Source organism: Cnephaeus nilssonii, assembly GCF_951640355.1.
Source record: "Cnephaeus nilssonii genome assembly, chromosome: 7".
Taxonomy (NCBI): Eukaryota; Metazoa; Chordata; class Mammalia; order Chiroptera; family Vespertilionidae; genus Cnephaeus; species Cnephaeus nilssonii.
This window is the reverse complement of record NC_137078.1, coordinates 7,160,564-7,179,858: the sequence shown is the minus strand read 5'-3', so window position 1 is coordinate 7,179,858 and position 19,295 is coordinate 7,160,564. Positions and strand designations below refer to the sequence as shown.

General features: G+C 40.1%; 1 pseudogene across 1 annotated transcript; it reads right to left on the bottom strand.

Annotated features, from left to right (window-relative positions):
• Positions 1-515: 515 nt before the first annotated feature.
• LOC307102727 (large ribosomal subunit protein uL16-like) lies at positions 516-10,249 on the bottom strand (annotated as a pseudogene). The gene is made up of 3 exons: positions 10,143-10,249; positions 8,969-9,159; positions 516-1,134 (listed from the first exon to the last, which is right to left on the bottom strand). The product of its transcript is annotated as a large ribosomal subunit protein uL16-like (transcript).
• Positions 10,250-19,295: the final 9,046 nt, after the last annotated feature.

Sequence of the window (19,295 nt, the reverse complement as noted above, 5' to 3'; positions counted from 1 at the left end):
CAGCCATTTCTCCAAGGAGTCATGATTCATTTTATTGGACAATGGTATTAAAAAACAAGATCTTGGCACTTAGTTGTGCTACTTGCTACTGGAATATAATGTATTTTAGGCCCTTACAGATGACAGATTAAATAAATATATCTGTATATATTAACCATGTACATACATATATCCACAAATATAGTTGATCCTTGAAAAACAGGGATTGCATTTTACAGGTCCACTTGTAGGAGGATTTTTTTTCCCTAAAAATGTATTTTTTCTTTCTTATGATTTTCTTAATAACATTTTCTTTAGTTTGGCTAACTTTATTGTAAGAATACAGTAGATAATATACATAACATGCAAAATATGTGTTAATTATGTATGTTATCACTAAGGTTTTCAGTCAACAGTAAGCTATTAACTTTTTAAGGAGTCAAAAGTTATATGCAGATATTTTTTTACAGGAGTTAGGATTTATTGGTGAGTGTAAGGTGGGAACAGCACGGAGACTCTCATGAGTGAAGGGCCCATCATTTGCCCAGGGAACCACAATTAGGGATGTATTGGATCTCACAGCCATCTGGGATGAGCCACTTTTCAGCCACTGTGTCTTCAAACTCATCCACATTAAACTTAGTAAAGCCCCACTTCTTGGAGTTGCGGACCTTCTGTTGGCCAGGGAACTTGAATTTAGCTCTCTGTAGGGCCTCAATCACATGCTCCTTGTTCTGCAGCTTGGTGTGGATGGACATGATGACTTGGCCAATGTGGACCCTGGTCCCTGTGCCTTGGGGTTTTGAGAGGCACCTGCCATACCTATCTTGAGCCTGTCAGCGCCAGCACAGGACAACACCTTGTTGATGTGGCAGATGTGGAAGGGTGTAGCCTCACTCAGGTGTGAAAGCCATCTTTGCCTCAGCTTTTCACCATGTAGTTAGCACAAATATGGGCAGTTCCAGGGCTTTGGAGGAGAGCTGCTCATATTCATCTGACATCATGTGGCCACAAAGTGGAAACTCATCCACTTTTGCCTTCTTCTGCCCTTGGTCAAAGATGAGGATCTTAGCATCAGGGACACCTCGGCAGAAGGGAGGCTTTGGGTATGGCTGTTCTTACAATACTGGTAACACCTGTGGGGCAGCACAGGATCTTCGATGGCATGCAGAAGGGAAAGAGCTATATGCAGATTTTTAACTGGAGGGCTGGTACCCCTAACTTCTGTGTTGTTCAAGGGTCAACTGTATTTATATATGCAACCACCTGTACTGTATCTTCTTAAGCTAAACATGTTTTCATACTGTTGCCTTCAACTCTAATTTACTACCACATGGTCCATTCTGACCTCCTGACTTTATCCATAAACTCTCAGTCCAAAAGTGCAAAACCTGTCTTCTAACACCTGATATTCATGTGCTTAACTGTCTAATTCTGGTGTACACATATAACAGTGTCAGAATTGTTAACACATACCCAGAGGAAACAATTTTATCAACTGCAATAGTGTTTTGTGCAGTTCCTTTTGCCTTTACTCTGATAGGCTTCATTTATTTCCAAAGTTACTCAGGTCCATATCATTTCTCCCATCTCATTCAGTGAGGGTGTTTCACACATTTATAAATGCAGCTAGATTATTTTGTCACTGTCTCAATTTCTTCCTGGAAATGAGTTTTGTTTTTTACACTGTAGTCATTAAGCTTCTCTCTTTGTTCTATAAGTTCTATGGTTTAAAAACATGTATAATGTCATGTATCCACCATTATAGTATCATATTGAATAGTTCACGGCCCTAAAAATTCTCTGTGCTTTATTTATTCAACCCTCAGTTGCTCCCCTCAAACCTTTGGCATCCACTGATCTTTTCATTATCTCTATAGTTTTGTTGATATTATTGTTTTCAGAAGGTCATATAGTTGGAATTCTACAGTATAGGATGTTTTCAGACTGGCTTCTCTTACTAATATGCATTTAATATTCACTCATATCTTCTTGTGGCTTGATAGCTCATTTCTTTTTATTGTTGAATAATATTCTGTTGTATGGAATCACCACAAAAGTTATCTATTGAATGATAATATGGTTGTATTCATCGATAGTGATTTTGAATAAAACTTCTACAAACATTTTTATGCAGATTTTTGTTTGACCATAAAATTTCAACTGAATTTGGTAAATCCTAGGTGCACCATTGCTGGATTCTGTGGCTAACTCTGCTTAGCTTTGTGAGAAGCTACCACTCTGTCTTCCAAAATGGATGTCCACACAGATCCTTTTTTGCATCTGTACTTTGAGAGGTTTCTTAACACTATTCACCATGTTAGTGATTAAATTTTCCATGGCATCACTTGTGCTGATTGCTGTAACCAATGTAAAATAATTTATTGTACTTTTCAGTTATACTCAATTATTCAGAAGACTCTTCTTTATATATCTTTTCCTAATTTATATAATATCTCAATAACATTCTGTTCTTATTAAGGACATTTCTTTTTTTCTCTTTATATTGAAGGTATTAAATTGCTAAATAACTTTCCAAAGTTGTCTTCTATTTGCCATGATATGTCATTTTCAGATGTCTGATCTTCATTTGAGTCTTCAAGATGATAATTTTTCTATTTTTTTCTTGTGAATGAAAGAGATTTGTGCCGCTACTTTGTGCTGCTAAGAATGCTTTAATTATTCTTAGCCTCACTCTCTAGATCTTCAGCTGGATAACAAGGATATATATCCAGTGTCTAGACCAAACTCTAATGTTAGGCCTGCAATTTTTAACCATGCATTAGTTGGGATTAAAGGATCTCCCTGAAGCTCTCTACTGATTCTGGCACATCTTATGCAGTAAATTCTCCAAAATCTACAGTTCTCAATAAAGATTACTACCAGGCTTCTTTGCTATGTCTCCACTTCTCCATATTATGTTTCACATGTTGAAATTATAACTCTCCAAAATCAGAACCCTACCACAGCTCTAACCCAGTTGTTTTCCTGGACTGTGTTCTCTCAATACAGAAAGTAGTTTAGCATGGGGAGCAGCAAAGGTGGGGCCATGAAGGTTAGTTTTCTGTAAGGAGAACAAGAAAAATATTCTGACACCAACATCCATTCATAAAGAAGCAACTGACTTCTGTTTGCATAAAAGCTATGATTTCTGAACTGGAAGGCAGAAAAGAATTACAAGACTCACCATCAACGGCATGCTTAGGGGATATATCTTATATTCTATACTTTATATAATATGTGAAGTAATATTTTGTTTTTTCTTATTAATCCTCACATATTTTCATGGGATTTGGGAAATACTGCATCCAGGCTCCTGATCAGATGACATTTGAAAATAGATGTCCATAAAATTATTTTTTGTCTCCCTTTTATTTCTAAAAAAATTACAATATCCAAATTAGAAAAGAAATTTTAACAACATTCTCTAAATATTTACCTGAATTAATGTTATAAAATATACATTTTTAAATATGTTAAAAAGTTTCCTCTTAAATATGTGTCTGCCTAAATATTTTTCACAGCATCTAAAAGTGTGTATTTTGATGTTACTATTGGAAATGCATGTGTTTATCATTTCTTTCCTTCCAGTTTGCTTTCCTGTCACTCTGGAGAGATTAGTTTCATTTTCAAACTAGAAGAGGCATGTAGTAATGAGAAAATATAAATGTATAAAAACTGAGATGAAGAAAGGATTCAAAATCTAAGTAGAAAGTAAGAAATATTTGTGTGTCAGTGGTCAGCATGAACAGCAGTGAGATTTTTAGGCAGGCGAAGTTGAAGTTTAAGGAAAAGTAACTGACTCACAGTGAGTTAGGAATTGAAAATAATTAGCAGATGATTAATAACAAAGGGTCACAGTCACCCCATTGGTGAAAGGTGAATCTGCTGTTAAGGCAGGGTTTTCTCCAGCCAGAACTCTCCTGAGTCCTTGCTTCTCTAAGTACTAACTTGGGAGGGCAGGAACTTTAACCAAATACAGGCCAAATACTACAGCAGGTCAAGGAAGAAGAAGCAAGGAAACCATGGCCGTATGAGTTTATTTCAATTCAGGTATTTTCTGTGTGACTAATGTGTTTATACCAGACCCCATGATAGCACAGGAAGGAATATAAATAGTAAACCCAGAGCCCACCTTGAAAGAAAAAAAACACATTTAAAGAACTATCCATAATACAAACATTTGAAGAACTATCCACAATACACAAGGAAAATGACATTCTTATAAGCAGAGGTACAAAGCAGAAAAAAAGACATTGGATTCTGCTTGAAGCATTCAGAAAAATCTCCACAGATAAAGTGGCATTTGAATTATATCTTAAAGGTCCCTTTTTTGGGACTGTAGAAAAGTGGGTTGTTGGCAGAAGGCATTTCAGATGGCTAAATGATGGATCTATGCAAAGGCTCAGTGTAATCAAAGTTGGTAAAAGAGAGATGATTAAAAGCCAGACCCTGCAGTTGGGAGACACCTCAGAAAGGAGGCTGACTCATCCTGATCTGAGACCTCAGGGAGCAGGCACTGCCTTCCCACTCTCCCTGGTTCTTTGAAAATATTTAAAATAACCAATCTTTACCTAGGCTCACCAAGAGAAAAAAAGAGAGCACTCTAATAAAATTATAAATGAAAGGGGAGATGTTACAACTGATACCACAGAAATACAGACTACTATAAATAATTTTACACTAACAGATTGGACAACCTGGAGGAAATGGATAAATTCCTGGAAACATACAACCTTCCAAGATGGAATCATGTTTAATAGATAAATTGAACAGACTGAAGACTCATTAGGAGATTTAAAAAGTAATCAAAACCTCCCACAAACAAAAGTCCAGGGCTAGACTGCTTCCCTGGTCTACCAAACACTAAAAGAGGAATTAACATCAATCTTTCTCATATCTTCCAACAAGAAAGATGAGGATGGAGCTCTTCCAGATGCATTTTACCAGGCCAGCATTACCCCAATCCCAAAACTAGACAAAGATGCCAAAGAAAAGGAAAATGCAGGCCAATATCTCTGATGAACAGAGATGCAAACATTCTAGATTTTTTTCCTATGCTATATTCTAGGAGTTTTATAGTTTTCCATTTTCCATTTGGGTCTGTGGTCCCTTTTGAGTTGATTTTTCTGAAGTATGTAGTAATCTCTGTGTCTGGACTGATTTTTTTGCAGGTGGATGTCGTTTTTCCAGGACCATTTGTTGAAAAGACTTTCTTTGCTCCATTGTATTGCTTTTATTCCCTTGTTAAAGATCAATTGACAATATTTATGGGTGTCTATTTCTGAGCTCTCTATTCTGTTCCATGGATCTGTTTGTATAGTCTCTCACTGATACAGTTTCAATTGCTGTAGCTTTATGGTAAGTCTAAGAGTTGGATAGTGTCAGTCCTTCCAACTTTGTTCTCCTTCAATATTATATTGGCTCCTCTGGGTCTATGTATCTTCATATCAACTTTCAAATCAGTTTGTACATATTCATAAAATAATTTGCTGCAATTTTGATGGAGATCTCATTGAATCTATAGATGATGGGAAGCATCTTAACAACATTGAGTCTTCCTAATCATAACATCGAATATCTCTCCATTTATTTAGTTCTTCTTTGATTTTATCCATCATAGTGTTGTAGTCCTCCTCATAAAGATCTTGCACATATTTTGTTAGACTTACACCTAAGTATTTTACTTTTTGAATGGTAATTATGTAAAAAATGTTGTATCTTTCAAATTTTGAAACATAAATGTATTCAATATTCTAAGTTTTAAGTTAAAATAACAAAAGTGAACGCAATGTGAGGAAATGATGACAGAAATGAATATTGAGGGGCAGACCCAGCTCCCAACCTGCCTTGCCCAACACTGCCGGTGCCATCCTCCATGGGGCTTCTTGCAGGTCCAGTCTTGCCCCGCTCACCCCACCCCACCTTGCTCTTGTCACTGATATTATATGTGAGGGACCTTTTGTTTTCTTTCCTGTATCACCAAATAGAGTATAATGTCCTTAAGGGCAGGCACTATTTATTCAACCTCTGTTGATGACCAGCACTGACGACAGAAACACACATATGGTAGGAGCTCTAAAAATATCTTTGATAGTTTAAATATAAACAATATCCATAATGATCCTAAGCCACTCTAAGACATCAATATTAATATTACATGGTCACAGAGAAGTGCCACAGAGTCTGTGGGTTTGGTTTGGCATTGCAGCTTCTGACCCCTCACCATGTCCAGTTTTTGTTTTCTAACATAGTCTCATACATTTATTTTTCATTTCTTTCATTCTTGTGGCCTCAGGAGCAGCCGGAGGATGACTGACTGCTCAGGATTAGCATGAGGACCCTTTAAAGCTCCATAAAATCAAAACAAACCTTATAGCTTTAAAATATGGGTTAGAAAAATTAATAAAAATGTAAATAGGTATGACTTTAAAAGAGCAAACATTGCAACAGGGAACAGACCTACAGAAACAGTGCATCCCAGCTATAAAAATGTTTGTATAGAGGGAAGTCAAATATCTGCCAACATAATTTAAAGTTTCTCACATGTAAAACAAACTTCAAATGTCAAAACCAAACTTTATCTGAAAGCTTATTGCTATACTTAAAGCCATCTTCTGAAATGAGTTTCCATAAAATATATACAGCATTTCCACATTTCTTCTCTATTTTTCCGTAGAACAAATTCTCAGTTGACATATTTTAGTTTTTCCAGAGTCATCTGGCTGTATACTTTGCAAGAAAGGGAAAAAGGAATACAAGGAAACAAAGGAAAATAAATTATTTTATATACAAACACTAGAGGCCTGGTGCAAGAAATTTGTGCATGGGCGGAGGGAGTCCCCTCAGCCCAGCCTGCACCCTCTCCAATCTGGGACCCCTTGGGGGATGTCTGACTGCCGGGCCTAAACCGGTAGTCGGACATCCCTCTCACAATCCTGGACCACTGGCTCCTAATCGCTCACCTGCCTGCCTGCCTGGTAACCCCTAACTGCCCCCCCACCCCCGCTGGCCTGTTCACCCCTTACTGCCCCTCCTGCTGGCCTGGTCACCCCCAACTGCCCCCTCTGCTGGCCTGGTCGCCCCTAACTTACCCCCCTGCCAGCCTGGTCACCCCGAACTGCGTCCCCACCAGCCTAGTCAATCCTCACTGCCCACCCCCCGCCAGCCTAATTGCTCCCAACTGCCCCTCATGCCAGCCTGGTTGCCCCCAACTTCCCCCCCCCCCACCAGCCTGGTTGCCCCTCATGGCTGCCCCCCTCTGGCCTGGTTGCCCCATGCAGCCTGCTGTTCAGTCATTTGGTCATCCCTCACTAACCCCCCTGCCGGCCTGATCATAGGCAGCCATCTTGTGAGGGTGTGAGGGTTAAATTGCATATTACCTCTTTATTATATAGGATTAGGAAATTGTATCTTTTCAACTTTCCAAGTTACTTTGAAATTGAGAGGATACCTCCATCCAAACTGAGGACCCTTTTCTCACATTTTGTTTAACGTGCAAATACATTGGCTGTGATAACAGATCTACAGATGTTTACATTTTCAATTTGGAATTAGCAAGTTTTAAACACTTTCTGAAGCTACAGTGAATAAAGAATGAGTGTCTTTCCTGCAGGTCATATTTCAGAAAAGAAGCCTAGTGACCCGGGGCAAAGTCAATGATTCCTCCCTACTATCTCCTGAGGAAGCTTGGTGAAAGCAGATGCCTGAGCGCCTCCTCCAGGAAGTCTCAAGACCTACTGAGAAACTGGTTTATGTTGAACTCCAACACCCTAGCAGAAATGGCAGGCTGTCATTGGTAATGCAGTAAGATATTTGGTGCTTCTTTGACATTAAAATAAAGAGTTAGCCTCTTTAACTTTTTCAAGTGGAAGACACACATTTCCCCAAGCCTCTCCTGGTAAGGGCTTCCAAAAATGTTTGTACAAACAAGCTGGAAGCAACGGAATCCCCTGCTGAGTTCCTCTTGTCTTAAACTTGTAGGTCACTGGGAAGTGTGTGTATAAGTCAGAGCCATAGGCATCAGCCTCATTGGGGAGGCTTCATTTAGGAAGCAGAATTTTTAGCTTTACCCACCTATTTAAGAGTCTCCGGAATATGCATTTTCAACCAATCACCCTCAGTTATCCTCATGCTGGTTAAATGATAGAGACACTAACCTTTGCAAGGAGAAGCCTGGAGAAGCTGGCAGCAGCCAGGGAGGGGGCTAGAGCCTCATGCTAATCCTGAGCAGTGTCAGTCATCCTCTGGCTGCTCCTGAGCCCACACGCATGAAAGAAATGAGAAATAAATGTATGAGACGATGTTAGAAAACAAAAGCATGGCATGGTGAGGGGCCTGAAACTGCACTGCCATACCAAACCCACAGAGTCTGTGGCACTTTCCCAGATGAAGAATGTTTAATGGGGTTTCACTGTCTGGAATTCATCACACACTTCTCAGCACAGTGCTTTCCATCACATCCCCCCCCCCCAATACTTTCTAATGCTGTCTCCCACCCATTTCCTTACATACCCACAAACAAATCCCACCCAGCACTCCTGTTCCCTTGCCTATGCTGTCCTTGGCAGCACCTGCTTGATCCTGTCTGAAATGCTAGATTCTTCATTAATGTTTCTGATGCCCCTGATGTCACTTCTTTCCAAATCCTCATTCCCTCTTAGGAGGATTGTCACCGTCGGCCTCGGGTTCTGGTTATTTGCATGCACACTAATCTATCCCTCTGCCTGGGCTTAGGGCTACCTGAGAATGTGTTCTGTGTTCTCATCATCACTGAATTCCTGTCTGGAAGTTTAAAGATCAGTGTGCATTTTTCAGATGCTCAATAAATATGCATTGAACTACAATGGACTCGGTAAATCTTAAAGTCAAATATGCTATGCATAATGAAAAATAGTGTATTAACTTCAAAACTGTCCAGCTTAATGAAAGCATGAATAAGACACCAAAAATCTCATTGAAATATGAGGAACTTGTACTGCTCACTCACCTCCACCAGTAGGTCCCACAGTGTGTTCCTTCTCCGGGATCCCCCGTGATTTGCAAAGCAGACTTGGTCTTTTCCCATCCACCCCATTCTTCCCTTCATCCATCAGGCACTGACACAATCTAGGACTACTTGGGGAGGCAGAAACCACAGGCAACTTGTCTCCTTGTCCAACAAAGGGCATTTCATGGAAACTGCATATTCAAGGAACCAATAAGTGTCAGATGAGAGAGTGAACAAAATGATTGATACTCCATTTCTTCATGAGAGCACTATCTGGAACAAAAAGCCTGATTATCAAACCATTGATACAAAAAAAAGGAGCTGATGGCATCTTCTGATTATGAAAGAAGGCTTTCTGCAGATTTCATCCTGAAGGCTATGTTTTGGGGCCTCCAAGTCATGTACAATTACACTTGACTAACAGGCCTTCAAATCAGGGGTTGCTGATTTATAAATTAGCCAGAGTGCCATATGAAGGGATTGTTGGGCTCCCCTAGGCATTTGCCTTTGGGAGCTAAAAGACTCTGGCCTATTGGGTTTGGAAGGACATGATTCTATCAATTCGGTGCAGTCTGAGGAAACTTGGAAAACACCAAACTCCTCTGATTGGATTGCCCTTTGATTGGATTCAGAGAACATCTGTTGCCTGCAGCTAGTCATTTCTGAAGTGTCTAACCACTGGAGCTCATTAAAGACATGAGCTGTGATTGGTGTGCAAAGTACAAAGACAAGACATAAATCTTCATTCTTCTCGTGAAGAACTAGTGTGTTTTCTCGATAGGCAAATATATGAAATATTGCAACAGGGAGACTCTAGTGAGGTTAAAAATATAGTTTTTACCGTTCCCTTTTTATTTTCGATATCCCTATGGCTGCAAACATACAGAAAGATGAAAATAATCTGAACCCACAACAAAGGAGGTCAATGGTTATTAAATCATTTTTGCCTATTTTATTGATCTAAACATGGGAAACAAGGAGTTTTGTCTGACTCCGGGCAGAAACACTCAGCTCTCTTTGAAGAAATTGCTCCAACTATGAAGTTAAGAGAGAAAGAAAAGAAAACACCTAGAGTCAGAAAGTGGTTTGGATCAGAGGAGATTCCTGCTCTGGGTGAGGGATGGGAGGGCTGCCAGTCAGGTCCTCCCAGTGCAGCCTACACCTGCTCACTCACCTTCGCCGTGCCCCTTGCTCAGCCTCATGTCTGCGGCTCTCACTCTGTATAGTCCCCAAGAGTTTGTAATGGACTCTGTGTCTAGATTTGACCTTATTTTTACACATTTCCACATAGAATACTCTCAACCTCAGAGAAAGGGAAAGTATACGGCACAGTAAGGATGTAGAAATAAAAGGGTTTCTGGTTGAAGGATTCATTAGAGCAAAGTTTTTAAAAAGCGGTTTTTTAACTGATACTGACTTTCAACTCAGTTAGTCTACTTTTGAGAATCCAGCCTAAGGAACCAGTCAAAATGTGAACAGATGTTCAGTAACAATGTGTTCATGGAAGCACCTGAGACCCCGTTGCCCCCAAAACTTACAGCTGCACAGAGGTGGTGGCCCAATCAGCAAGGGTGGTGAAGGAGGAAATGAACAAGGCCCATGCCAACAGACATGGGGATCCACATGGCAGTGTGCTCAGCTCTTTGGAAGGTTTTATTTCTTTTAATCTGTACACAACCCTACGGAGTGCTTACAATTGCTACTGTGACCGTCACCTCTCACAGACACCAGAGAGGTGTCATCTGACAGCCCCCTGAGTCAGAGGAAGAGGGCCGTCCCCAATCTTGATCCTTGACTTCTCATATAAATGAATTTATATGAGAGACCTTGACTGGGTTGTGAAAAGCCAATTAATTAAAATAATTAAAGCATGCACTTTATTGAAGAAGCAAGGCAAGCAAACCTATACATCTGGCTTATGAAGTGCAGAGGGCAAGTTGGGTGGGGGTCTGAGGTGTTATATACCCTCCTGTCTATAGGCTTCAAAATCCCTCTTCTGAATAGCTTGGTAAAGATTAATTCTCACCCTAACCGGTTTGGCTCAGTGGATAGAGCATCAGCCTGTGGAATGAAAGGTCCCAGGTTCGATTCCAGTCAAGAGCATGTACCTTGGTTGCGGGCACATTCCCCCGTAGGAAGTGTGCAGGAGGCAGCTGATCGATGTTTCTCTCTCATCGATGTTTCTAACTCTCTATCCTTCTCCCTTCCTCTCTGTAAAAAATCAATAAAATATATATTTAAAAAAATAAAGATTAATTCTCAAGGTCCCTTTTATTACTTTGCTATGGCCTTCCTAGAATTCACGAGAAGCACCTGGCAACTTTATCTTGCCAAGCCTTGAGACTGCTGGCTTCTCTGCTTAGGGAGTAAAACTGCTCTTTTCCCTTGTTACCTTTCCCACTCCTTTCCTACATTCTCTCCTTAGGGAGGTTTATAACCATTTGCTTTCAGGTGTCCTTGGCTGGGGAAGATAAGGGCTTGTTAGTTACAAGCTGGCTGCAGATTGCCCACACTGTTTGGCCTTGTTTTAACTTTCTTGTCTCAGTTTCCCTATTCCTCCTGCCTGGAATTTTCCTAGCTTTTCACTGCCCTGTAACATATCTGCCATTGTCCAATGGACAAACAGGCACAGAAAGGTTAACTGAAACTATAGAATAAGCTAGTAGAGCAGAAGTTTACTCCCAGGCATTTCAAATCCAGACCTTGGGCATTTAACCACTTTCTTTTACTGAAAAAGAGCCCCCCTGCACACATGCAAACACACCTCATTGTTCATTGAGATCCATTACCACAATGAACCATGAGTTTTCCCCAGAGGGAGATATCATTCTTAGTGCTGAGGGTAGAAAATGCCTGAGAGCTATTGATCTAATGAGGGAAGATCCCAGAGAAGATCAGGCCCCACTAACCCCTGGCAATCCCACATCGATATAGTTATGTTCCTTATAATTTCCCCTATAATGATGTTTCTACCTACCTTAATTAACATGGTACTACCAGAATTGACTTTTTTTTTTTTAATGAATGAGAATCAGATGTGACTTCTAAGTCATCATTTTACCATCAATTCTTCCTAAAACCTACTTGGAGCCAGGCACTGCGCTGTCGGCTGATGGTGTGGGGACTTGACACATGCCCCAATCTGCAAGAAGCTCAGCTCCAGTCAAGAAAACAGACAAGTAAGTAAATGACTCTAGCCATCATCAGTGATCTTGGAATGGGCAGGAGGATGCAAATATCCAGGGGCTTCGAGTATTCTTAGTTCATATCACATCCTGAATTCCCTTTTCATATTGCCAACCTCTCAGTGAAAGGGGGGAAGGCACATAATAGAAATAGGGCCATAGATGTTTAATGATTATTCACCTTATTAACTCTAGATAAGAGGTTTTCTTACAGATCCTGGGAAACTGGAGGATGTGCTGCAAGAAGAAAAACAGAGCTGTAAAAAGATAAGAGATGCCTTGGGGCTCAGATGGGTCCATTGCTCAGAAAAAAAAATGAATTTTGAGAACAGACCAAGGACAGGCCTCCCTTTGATTTGGTTGCTGTTTCTGGACCCTGACCTCCTTGGGGAGTATGCCTCAGGAATGTTGACTGTTCTCTGGTCCTAGGAAAGGGCTGAGCTGTTTGTAACATCATAGACAATTAACTACCTTGTTATCAGACTTCAAGATCCTGGAAGGAGGCACACAGACTATGGACTCTGCAGCCCTTATCCTGCCTGTCTCCCTCTTTCCACCTAGCCTTTCTTTCCTATTCCTACATATTCAGCCGGCTAGTAGGAGGTGGAAAAGCCGAATTTTCAGGATGAAGGGTTGCTCTCCCATACTGCCAGCATTATTGCAATACTCTCATACACGATTCAACCCTGTTTCTGCTTAATTTGGCTCAACTAATGACATGCGACCTCGGACCCATTGTATCCAGTTTCATCTGTATTTCTTACAAAATATAATTTTCTTCAAAGAAGCAGAATATATGTTAAAATCTCATTAATGGAAGATTCTGGTTAGTTGATCTTGATATAATTGACTTTTTTAGTACATGTTCATTGTATGTAAGTATTAAAATCAATTTCTTCTATACTAAGCATTCCTCAATTAAGCCTTAGAGAAAAAGAAAATAAAACTGGATTTCTTTTGGGGGGCGGGGGGGGGGGGGCGGGTCACAGGTAAAGTACAAGATGAAATACCAGACAGATGGAATACGTTTGTAGAAGTCACACTAACTAGATGAAGGTATCTGAAAAGTTATTTTACCACAGAAAAATATTACATGTGATATACTTTAGAATTTTAGGTCCTTTGTGGGGGCATACGATGTTAAAATATTTACTTTGTTACATCTGAATACATTATTCATAAAACATCATTTTGGTCAATATCCAAGAGTAGTCTCATAATAGCAATTTTACAGTAAGTCTCCACTGAAACAAAGATGATCACATGAGCCTGTTGTCCTCTTGGAGATGAGGTAGTTTCTTATATGGGTAGTTTACCAGTATATTTACCTTCCCACACCTTACCACCTTTAGGAGCTCAAATACCTAAAGTAAATACTGGTTACCTTTGCCTTGTCACTTCACACTTATTACCCATTGTTAAGATATATATATAAGCTCCAAATTCTAACCCTCCCCATGAACCACACATCACTGAGCTCCTTTGAGTGTCTGTGAATTGTATGAATAAATAAGCATGTGGTTTTTTCTTGTATTTTCTCAGTTTGATTCACTGGGCTCAGGCACTAGCCCTAACAGGGTAGAGGAAGAGTTTTTTCCTTCCCCTACATTAGCAATAATGTTTTTCAGTCACCACAGGTACAAAAACACTTGGCTAAGGGCATTGGTGAGAGAATAGGCAAAGGGAAGTTGTCAATTAGCACCCCGGAGAAACATCTGTATACATATGTGCACACACCTATATAATGAGGGATCACAGAAGCAGCACTATCAGGATCTTAGGAAAGCGCTGCCCAGAATTAGTGGGAGCTGCGAGGAATTATGCTCTTTCACATTCTGCCACTTCCCGACTCTCCAACTTTGGCCTCCCCATCCTGAATGCTAGCATCCTCATCAGAAAAGGTAATCGTATTCATATTATAAGATTGTGAGGTGGACTGGACTGCACCTAGCTTAACATGAGGTAGCCCCTCCCACCTTCTCCTTCTCTTCCCTGCATTCTTGATGAGGTCAATTTCCAAAGGCATTAGATGAGAGTGAGCTGAGAATTCCTCATTGTATTCGAAGTTATAAAATTACAATACAAATGCAACATGCCCATATGGACTGTTTGTCACTTTCAAAGCAGTCTTATGTCTATCCTAACATCTGATCTTCAAAGCCATCCTACTACATGATCCTAAAAGATGAAAGATTCATAGATGAAGGAGTGCATTTAAAGATAAAGTATAAAAAGACATGGGCATGGTAAGGCAGGAAAATGATCATGAAGAATTTAAGCTGTGGATGGAGTGGAAGACCCTTTTAAATGTTTTATTTCCAGGGCGGTGATGGTGCTCTCATGGATAGTGTGTGTGCATCTGAGCAGCATGCAGAATGAATGAGTGTGTCAGAGGGGAGAACACCAGCTCACTGAGGCACAGGCACAGGGATAGAGCTTAAAGGAAAAGAGAATAATTACACAGGATCTCTGCCACTTCAATACGTATGACCTCTCTGATAAGAAACTCATCACAGATGCTTGCCTTTCCTCCAGCCTCTACCCCATGCCACCACATGCAAAAGCCTGGTATGGAGGCCTTTCTGTGGATCAGGAATGCAAAAGCAGGCGAGATTGACTGATGAGGGGAAACTGAAGGGTAGGGAAAACAAGGTGGCCAAGGACATCCCAAGTACATTCCAGGTTTGTGTCTGACAGAAAATAAAGGAACTGAAATTTATTCATACTTTACAGCTGCAGGAATGTGAGACCTTGAATAGACTGTGTCAAAAAGGAAAATTACTCTGTCTTATTTCTAAAGCATAGGAGACACTGGAGTAGGGCGAAGGATAATAAGCCAAGCTCCCACCCCTCTGTTCAATCACAGTGGTATTCAATACTTCACCTGCACTGCACTTAACAATGAGATCCTTCCAGAAACCTATTAATGATGACAAGGGCTGAATTTTCATAACAGCTTCCAAGACTATGACAAAACAGAATACATTTTAATATCCAAAACAGAAAATACCCGAAGTCTAACTAAAGACTGCTTTGGTTGCTTCTCTGCACGGCATAACCTGCTGGGCCATGGGAGCGCTGGACTTGCTTGTAGAAGGACTGCATTCACTTGCTCTTGATTAGGTCCCCTGAGTGTCTAGTCAGACATTCTTTTAATTACAGATTGTTATACTTTATCCATGCTTCAAGGTTATTTGTGTTTATTTGAGACAGTTTTTCAGACAAGTTGCAAAAGACAGGTATGCATTTGAGAAGGTCCATACTTCATTGCAGAAATTGCTGTCTTTTCTGAAAAAAAGAAAGTGATGACTATGTTGTTGGGATGGGCAGCTGCAGTGATGAAGATAGCACACCCTCTCTCAGCAGGGGAAGTAGAAACAAAAAGATAAACATGACTAAAGATTTATCCTAGCCTGGCCAGTGTTGCTCAGTGGTTGAGCACGGACCTATGAACCCAGAGGTCACTGGTTTGATTCCTGGTCAGGGTACATGGCTGAGTTGCCAGCTGGACCCCCAGTGCAGGAGGAAACCAATCAATGCTTCTCTCTAATTGATGTTTCTATCTCTCTATCCCTCTCCTTTCCTCTCTCTCTAAAATCAATTAAAAAAATAAATAACAGATTTATGCCAGGAAGCACCAGAGCTGGGGTTCACTGCTAGCTTGAGTCATCATATTCTTTCATTATAAGTATTCATTTTTTTCTTGTACTGAGTATAAATATAATACATGCTCATTATTTAAAAAATTAAAGTATATTATACAAAAGTTGAGTATAAAATTAACTTAAAACCACACTACCAAAAGATTATGACAGCTTATAATTTGGTGAATTTTTTAATTGTTCATTGTTATTTTTTAATATTAGTGTTATTACCTAATTCAAAGGGTTCTCCACCAGGGATGTTCTATTCAAGAATGAGGTATAGTTGTCACATGGTAGTTTTATATACCTGCAGCAAGTAAAGAAGGCAGGGCCTCTACTTCCACAGCTCTGTCTTTCCCAGGGAGTTTTAGCCATTGCTTATATAAATTATTTAATCACTTACATGTTAATTTCTTCTTTGCAGTTGGCTACACTTATTGGGGTGGGTTCCTATGAAGTTTGTCCTGTTCGTAGCTGGTCTGCAAAATACTGTGCTACATTTAAATATTTAGCTAGAATTTAGTAAGAATTGCCTAGATCTCATCCTATCTAATTGTGTCAAGATAGGGTTTTGATCGTTATTTGTTAATTTAACTTCATACAAGAATAATTACCTGTGCTTTTAAATATTATTCTATAACATCAATATTAAAAGTTACACAATATTCTATTTATCCACTGAATGGACCCAACAGCATAAATTTGACCAATACCCTATTTTAAAGTATGTAAGTTGTGTCTTTTTTTAATATGAGATTTTTTTTTCAATAAGCATTTATATATGTGAATACTTGCCTCATTTTTAAATTATGTCATTATACCAGAATCAAACACATGGAGATTTTCTATTTTATAGTTTAGGTGTTTCCTCACAGACAATTCAGTTTTCCTTCTCTTGAGGAGGGGTGGGTATTTAGGCTAAGGAACCATCTCTCAATGACTGGTTGAGAACTTTCATAAAATATTTGACCAAAATCCTCCCCTGCACCTTTCTGTCATCCATGTCTTCACTCCAGAAATTATTTAAACAAGAGACAGTCATAGATGTTATATTTTAAATAACTTTGGAGATGAAACATTTTAATTCAAATTATTTTTGCTCATGTGATTAAACCATGTGTCCCATTTCAATATCCACACACCAGCAGAATTTGACAAATACAGAGAGAACAAAGCATTAGGTTCTTAAAAAGTGTAAAATTAAAGGGGAGAAACATTGGGCACATAAAAAATGAAACTTATACTTGTCACAGTGTTTCCTTACTAATTTGACTAATACAGTGATTAAAGAGATAGTACTGCCCTCACAATAAACAAAACAAAACAAAGCAAAACAAAACAAAACAAAACAAAAACAAGTAAATAATTGATGTCTGAGAATTAGAATTTACTTTCTGTACAGGAATAAAAGCTACATACTTACATCAAAGGACTTGCCTTTCAAATAAAGTGGATTGATGAAGATAAATATACCCTCCTACCTGAAGCAACAGCAATAACATGAGACACAATAGGGTAAGGGTGGATTTTAAGACACTGTATTTTAAATGAGGTCCCTGATAAGTGAATGAGAGCAGTCCCTGAAAAATAACAAATAAGGTAATCTTAGCATTGCCTAAATTTACTTACAAGTGAAAGTTTTTGGACTGCAGTTTACTTTGAGAGGCAACACCCAGGTAGAATTCAGCAGACTCCCTGGGTTGAAAGACAAAGCTGTGAGCCAGAGAAGATTGAAGCAGCTAAGGTTACAAAGAAGATTATTTAACTACTAATAAACCTGCAAAGTGTTCCCCTCAAGTATATAGCAGAACAGTAATCATGTGAAAAACCAACTGGAGGATAGGGGGGAAAACTATCTGAGAAGACTAGGGAATCATAACCAAAGCAAACATGGGAACAGAGATACAACCTATTCTAAGAATCCAGTCTGGAAATCCTCATAACACATAGATAATAGGTAGTGTCATGAGAAGAAACTTGCCTTAGTAGTGAGAAATAATTAGCCATAGATCAAAGGCTACTCTGGTCCTAAGAGAATTCTTAAAGGAGAGACATAAATAGTTCAAACTATTTCCAGGTTTTTTACTGTGTACTAGAACAGATACAAGAATATATTTAACTGAGTAGGTGGATGTTACACTCACCTTTTCTCAGGACCAAACTGGAATTATAACAAAATTATAGATGATTCCTCCTGAATAATCAACTGAAGACTACCTAAAAAGAAGCCGCATAGCCAAGGATTTACAGAAAAAGCTACATTAAGACTGGTAGGAAGGGCAGAGATGCAAAAAGAACTGGCCTCATTCCCAAGGGCAGTGGGTGGCTGATATTCCAGAGGTATATCTCAGTTGCAAAAGTTCACCCTGGGAAGCATGGGGCCTAAACCCCAGACCAGGCTCACTAACCCAGAACACCAGACCTAGGAAAAGTCATCCATGTGAAATCTGGCCCCTAGAAGCAGCAGGGTATCTGTCCCTCAGGGATAGACAGGAGTATTCCATTAGAGACAAAGGCACCTCTTAAAGAGCCAATGTGCAACATTTCATTCATAGCCACTCATGCACAGTTCTGGCAGAAGATTGGTGCAGTGGATTAGTCACATGATGAGAGACTTGGTTTTGTGCCTTTGGGAAGATAGCTGAAGGGACAGCTGCCAAGATACCTGTGCTGAGTCATTTTCCCATGCCAAGGATGCCATCTCTCTTGAGTGGAGCAATCCCCTCCATGTGACATCAACCTGGGGGAAAGCAATAGCCCCACCCCCTGGACTCTCTGTCATACCACCCTGCAGATATTACTCCCTATTGAGGAGTCAGGTGCTTGGCCAGGATGTAGAGGTATGGACAGACTCAAGGTGTGTCAGTGACTATGTTGTGTGGCTTTGAGGCAGGGTTTATTCCCCCCACTTTCGCATGAACCAGACTGGCATTTCCCTCTCTTGTGAGATCTGCTAGAAACACCCTCCAGGCTCCTGAGTCCCCACCCCCCCTGACACCTAAGGCTCCAGTGAATTGTGTGGATCTGTATCAGCAGCCACACCTCCCACTTTCCTCAAAGTCTGACCAGCACCTCCCACTTATGGGATATCCACTAGCCCCATCCTCCCAACTTACAACAGCTCCACCATGCTGAACTCCATTTCTTTGCATAAGAATCTATGACAGACTGAATTGTGTGGCTCTAAAACAGCGTCCATTTTTCTTCGCATGCCTGACCAGGCCTAATACAAGGCCTAATCTTGGTCTGTTTGGGCCTGATAAACTGCTGGCTTTACCCCCGAAATTCTCTGAAACCCCAATCCAGAATAAAGGTGTTGAAGCAACCAGTGGGTGGCAACTAGACTTGGTATACCCTGGGGCATTTGCTGAGTAGCCTCAGACCCACCACTGGCATCGAGTTTGAACCTGTATCAATCTGGTGAACAATACTTGCACCTACCTGGTGACTTACTGTGAACCTACATCATGAAACTCCAGTACAAACAGATGCTCTTTC